The 6,583-nt window shown below is 41.5% G+C and overlaps 1 long non-coding RNA gene across 1 annotated transcript; it reads right to left on the bottom strand.

The window, feature by feature from the left end:
- Nucleotides 1-2,425: 2,425 nt before the first annotated feature.
- Nucleotides 2,426-5,212, bottom strand: LOC125437467. Its single transcript, XR_007245216.1, has 2 exons — nt 3,540-5,212; nt 2,426-3,404 (listed from the first exon to the last, which is right to left on the bottom strand). It is a non-coding gene; the product is annotated as an uncharacterized LOC125437467 (long non-coding RNA).
- Between the last annotated feature and the right edge of the window lie 1,371 nt (nt 5,213-6,583).

The raw sequence follows: 6,583 nt of genomic DNA, 5'->3' as shown, positions 1-6,583 counted from the left end.
GGCATCTTCAGAGGCATTCTAAGGTGAAAGATCCATCTAGAAGAAGAAGAGGAGGAGGAGGAGGAGGAGGAGGAGGAGGAGTTTGGATTTATATCCCCCTTTCTCTCCTGCAGGAGACTCAAAGGGGTTTACAATCTCCTTGCGCATCCCCCCTCACAACAAACACCCTGTGAGGTGGGTGGGGCTGAGAGAGCTCCGAGAAGCTGTGACTAGCCCAAGGTCACTTAGCTGGCATGTGTGGGAGTGCACAGGCTAATCTGAATTTCCCAGATAAGCCTCCACAGCTCAGGCAGCAGAGCTGGGAATCAAACCCGGTTCCTCCAGATTAGATACACGAGCTCTTAACCTCCTACGCCACTGCTGCTCCTAGCCTCAATTTGCATCAAACATTTTTTATGTCCTTTCTATTAACTTCATGGGATTTAAATCTGTGTAATAACAAAAAGTATGTCTTGTACTGTATGTCTTTTATCAGTAGTGTAGCACTAAAGGAGTTTCTACCATTTATTTTTAATTTTTGAGCTGCGTTCCATTGTGTGCCTCTGTATTTTTCAACAAGACATTCCCACATACAACAAATCATATATTGCACAGGTTTCAACCCCATGAATTTAATAGAATGGACATAAAAATATCTAATGCAAATCGAGGCAAGATGAATCTTTGACCTTAGAATGTATCCACTCTGGGGTTTAAATATAGCTATAGATTACACACACACACACACACACACACACACACACACACAATGCTAAAGTACTCCATAGTTGGATAGCATATGATCTTCAGAGACTTGTCACTGAAAAATGTGGTTCTCTCTATGGCACAGTGTGGCGTGACTGTGTGGTGGGGTATATGTTTTCTCTACCTCACAGGTGGGAGTAGTGTGCAAGGCACCTTTGCATGTGTCCACGTGGAGTTTAATTGCATTTGCATTTGCACTTGCAGACTACGACAACACCCCCAGAAAACCCACAACAGCCAGTCGATTATGGCCACGAAAGCCTTTGACAGTACAATCATCTCTTCACATTTTCTATCAAAAGACATTTGTATAATAACCATGTAACAACAGGTCAATAACATTGTGCCCGTATTGCAGATATCCTCCAAATATTCTGTGACATCTGAGATATATAGCAGCTCCTTTGCTCAGATTATGCCATGCACTAAGCAGGTTGCCTTTGACAAACCTAATTCTTTTAACCAGCATAACACTTTATCTGTGTCACTAAGGATTGTTTCATATAGTCACATTTGTACAGAAGCAGTGGTTAGATCTGGGAGACCCAGGTGCTAATCTCCTCTCTGCTATGGAAGCTTGCCGGGTGCCTTTGGCCCAGTCACTCACTCTCATTAGAGTTTACAGAGTTGTTGTGTTTGGGGGAAAAAAGAAGGGGAGGATTATGTAAACGTATTTGGGTCCCCCATGGGGGGAAAATGGGGTGTATTTGAAGGAAATAAACAAATACCCAATGTGGTTTCTAATTAACCACTGTGGAATTGTATCGTAATTCTTGTGAGACTATGCTTCAGGATTTCAGATTAAGTGTGAATTCCCTAAGCCTCAACAATTAGGTTTTCCAAGTCTATGAGGAAGAGGAGGAGTTTGGATTTAGACCCTGCCTTTCTCTCCTGGAAGGACACTCAAGGTTGCTTATAAGCTCCTTTCCCTTCCTCTCTCCACACCAGACACCTTGAAAGGTAGATGGGGCTGAGGGAGTTCTGAAGAATTGTGACTAGCCCAAATTCACCCAGCAGGAATGTAGGAGTGTGGAAACACATCAGATAAGTCTCTGCCACTCAGGTGGAGGAGTGGAGAATCAAACTTGGATCTCCAGTTTAGTACCCACCTGCTCTTAACCACTGCACCACGCAAAATAAGAGTGTGCTAAAATCTCTCCCATTGAAAGGAATAAAACTTGAGATTCCCAATTTTCCTTTGGTTTTGAGTGTAGAACATCTTTATGCTGTCTTAGAAGATGCATTAGGATCAAACTGGGAAACTAAAAACATTTTTATTTGTTTTCCTTCACCTTCAAATGATATTTGAAAGTAAAAAAGGGTCTATTATTGTTATTTTATTAAATTTATACCTCACCCTTCCCAACCAAAGTTGGGATCAGAGCAGCTTACACACAGATCAAAACACAGAATAATGCTAGTAATACAGTATAAAACTTTGCATTAAAATAGTATTTTAAGTTTAGTATTTAGTAGTAGTACTTAAAATTACGATCCACAGATGGCAAACTTTTAAATTAAACAAAACCCCAAGCCTGCAAAATTATATCATGTTCCCTCTCAACATATTGTTGGGGAATGAGAAAAAGGGAGGGACAGGGCACACAATTTAAGATGCACATGTTCAAAATTGGGAGGCCGGCCAGATGAACAGTTGGACAGCGGGAGGTCTCAACCGAAAGAAGATCCATGAATGTGTTTTATTAAAAATTATCACCAATTTTAGCATGATTCTATGTACACAACAGGAAAGACGATACATTTTTGACAAACACTTTTACAAGGATTGAGTTTTCAGAGAAGGGCTGGAACCTTTGAGCTGTACCATTCACAAATAACCACAGAAATATTCATTAACAAAAGGGTTAAGCTACAGATTCTTCTCCTTGACATCAAGTTTTCTGTACTTGACGTCTCATGAACAATCTGGGACACAGAATTAATACTGCATTGAAACTTTGGTCTTGATGATATGACAGACATACAGAATCAACACTCCCAAGTTACTGATGAGCAATAGACAACAGACACCAAAGCAGAAAATAAAATGAGCCCCAACCCAAGGTTTTTACAAATTGCACATGTAGGGTAAACTAGGATCTTTGAGTAAATTCGTCTGTACCTCTTAGAGAAACTGGACTTTTTTAAATTCAGAAAGTACGAGTTTCGCTAGATCATGATCTACAATATCAAATGCTAATTGGTGGTGAGTGTGAGATGCAAAGAGTGGGGAATGTTGATGAAAGGCCCATTAATTAGGGTTATACACAGGGAAGTCCAAAGTACAAACACAATATTACCTTTCATAGTGTGTGAAGAAACCATAATCCCTATTTGGGCTTCAATTTAAAAAGGCCAATTTCTGAATTAATTCCTGTTCCAATGCTTCTGTATTCCAAATGTGTGGCCAATACAGTTCTCCGAGGATGGCGAATTTGCCGATATGACTGCAGACACTTTGGGGGATTTTCGTTTTTCCCGGTGGATGTATATCCATTAAATCTTTTTCTCAAACACAGCCTGTCTGCTCAACAAATACTGCTGATGGGCCTTTTTTTTTGGCATGATATTGCATGTAGAACATTGGAAGAGTGGAAATGCATATTTCCTCAACAAAAACGGACAGAGATTTAACTTTTGGTTCATTCATAACATGCAACCTTAATGGGTAATTATAAAACCAGGGATAGACTCATAAATAATCTCTCAAATCCTGCTTTGTCTTGACAACTGTAGGTTTCCTACTTTGCTCAAAATACAGAGATTTAACTTTTGGTTCATCCATAACATGCAACCAGGACTTACCTTAATGGGTAATTATAAAACCAGGGATACACTCACAAATAATCTCTCAAATCCTGCTTTGTCTTGACAACTGTAGGTTTCCTACTTTGCTCAAAATACTGGTATGCCCACCTTCCTTGTGATCAGGGACTACTGTCTTTGCACTTCCTCCTGTCTCCCCTACAAAGCTCTGGCTGGTACCCCAACATCCGCCACCATGACAGTAGCACTAGGGAACGATCCATGTTTATACATCATATGAAATCACAATTCATGCTAAATGCAGTAATTAAACTAATTGCCCTCCAGCCAGTGGCCTGAATCCAGTGGTGTGTAACTTGAAACATAAACAGACTTGGCATCGTTCCAGGTATGCAAGATCTTGTGTAATACCCACCACTGTCTTCCTTTTGTATTAGTACCCAGAAATATGTTGCACAAGATCTTGTGTAAGTGATAATGCAGCATTCAGTCTCACCTGGTGCATGCAGTTATTTCTCTTGTGTTTCCTCTTGTACAAGAATTCTAGCCCAAGTAGAAATTTTAGGATGGATCTACCCCATGATTTCAAATTCCAATATGCTATAACCCAATTACCCAGAGTCAGTGGTATGACCTGTGTTTGGTCATCCATAGTGTAACTGAACTACAGTTTTGCATGGTGTTTGAATCAAACCATAGAGCTCCTGCCAAATTGTGTGTGTGTGTGTGTGTGTGGAGGGGTGTAATCCGGCAACAGGAGGCACAAGGTCCACAACTGTTCAGGGTCTCGTCTATGTTCTTGAGCACCTAGGACAGCACCCTGGTGGACTTTGCCTGGATCGTGTTTCCCTTGGGATAAACTAACAGCATTATAACCACCAACGCTTCTAAAATGTCTCTTTGGCTCTTCTGGAAGGAATAAGAAGGTATAATTTCCATGTTTGTCCTGCTGGCAACTTCTAACACTGTGTTGGTTATTACTTAGGCAAACAGAAAACCTGCAGCCAATCAAAATAATACGCTTGGCAGGCGAGCTGGGCAAAGTTTAATAGCTCTGGTTCCTCAACACGGAAAGGATAAAAAACCCAGAATAATTTCTGGCAGGGATGAGCAAAGAATATTCAAAATCCTGATTGTTTCTTTCTGAGATTCACATTATAATTAGTGAAGTCTACCCTAAAACCCTCAGATCTGTTCTGCAGAGCATCGTGTAAACAGAAATAGGCTGGATTTTGACTTTCATGTAACTCTTCCACGCTTCAGCTCTATTCTCCACCGACCCTTCCAGTTGCTGGACTAAATATTTTTCACATAATAAAGGGAAGGGAGAGGGGAGGCTTGGACTCTTTCAAGGGCCTCAGCCCATAAAGGAAATTCTTTTCTACCTCCTCAGTTTGGTACTTTTCAACTACCAGAGAGTGTTTTGAACCCCCGGCAGGGATTGTTTTGCTCAGCGATTTCTTCTTCCCTCTCTGATGTTATCCTTATGCAGGACCATCACGGCCAAAATGCTGCAAGAATTAGACTTAGACAATGTGTGGCAGTGTAGCTGCATGAGTGCTCAGGAAGTGCCAAGGAAAGGGCACCTGTGACCCTCTGCCACAGACATCATTTAATATGGATTTTTAAATGGAGGTGAATCCACAGGAGTTTCCTGTTCAATATAGACAGAATTATGATGGTGCTCATAAGAACATAAGGTTACATCAGCTGTAGCTGGAGCACTGACCAGACGTCCATCTGAAGTCCAGCACTCTGCTACTGCAAGAGGTGGCTCCAAAGCAGGGTGCCTTTGGGAGTCCTCACATGCAGGATGTGAAAGCAATGGGTTACTAATCATTCTCTGCGAGGGCTGGGTTGCTCCCGAAAGCACCTGGTGACTGTGCCATAAGGCATTTGCAATCTCAGATCAAAGAGGATCAAGATTGGTAGCCATTAATCGACTTCTCCTCCATAAATCAGTCCAAGCCCCTTTTAAAACTATCCAGGTTAGTGGCCATCACCACCTCCTGTGGCAGCATATTCCAAACACCAATCACACGATCGCTATGTTGAAGAAGTGTTTCCTTTTATTAGTCCGTAGGGATTGCCCTCCCCAAGCATGCATTTTACACCCAATGTATGCCCCCTGGTTCTAGTGTTGTGAGAAGGTCATAGGTTACATCTTGGTGACACTGATCAAAATTATCTGAGAGCCAGGTTAGTATAGTGGTGTCATACTAAGATGACACATGGCCATTGTGTTATGGAAGCTTGCTGAGTGACTTTGGGTGACAACATCCTCACTCAAACCAATCTCACAGGTTTGTGGCATGGGTAAATAGAGAAGAGGAGACCAATCTACGCCACTTTGGGTCCCCATTATGGCAAAAGCTGGGTTATAATTGATGTGAATAAATAAATATTTTCTCTCCCACCACTGTAACGTGGCATTTAGGTATCAATGGATGGAGGAGCAAAAAACTAGTTTGCCTTGCATTTCCCCTTCCTCCTTCCTTTATAGTGAGTGCAACTAAAGGTTTGCTGCTTTCAGAAGTCCTAACTCCCATTCTGATGGTCACAGGCTGATACCTTAAGAAAATGGTAGCTGTATTTTTCCCCACAGGATTTGAATCCTGGTTATTTGGAAAGAAAGTGCTTCCAATGTGTTGAAACATTCAGATGGCACAACAAATAGGAGGAAGATAACACACGAGCTTGTTAACAAACTAGGTTTGCAATCATCATGAATAAGTCCAATTTTTCACAATGTCTCCAGAATCTGGATTTGGAATTAGTCCACTGATTTCAAAAAGGTAAACTCTGCATTTACACCAATGAAAGAAGAAGAGTTGGTTTTTATACCCTGCTTTATTCTACCTTTAAGGAATTTCAAAGTGGCTTACAGTCTCCTCCCCCTTCTCATAACAGATACCTTATGAAGTAGGTGGGGCTGAGAGAGTTCTAAGAGGACTGTGGCTGGCCCAAAATCACTCAGCAGGCTTCAAGTGCAGGAATAGGGACTCAAACCCAGTTCTACAGATTAGAGTCCACCACTTTTAAACACTATACCATGCTGGCTTTCCAGATGATG

The sequence above is a fragment of the Sphaerodactylus townsendi genome, linkage group LG08 (assembly GCF_021028975.2).
Source record: "Sphaerodactylus townsendi isolate TG3544 linkage group LG08, MPM_Stown_v2.3, whole genome shotgun sequence".
NCBI lineage: Eukaryota > Metazoa > Chordata > Lepidosauria > Squamata > Sphaerodactylidae > Sphaerodactylus > Sphaerodactylus townsendi.
This window is presented reverse-complemented; position numbering and strand designations above follow the sequence as displayed.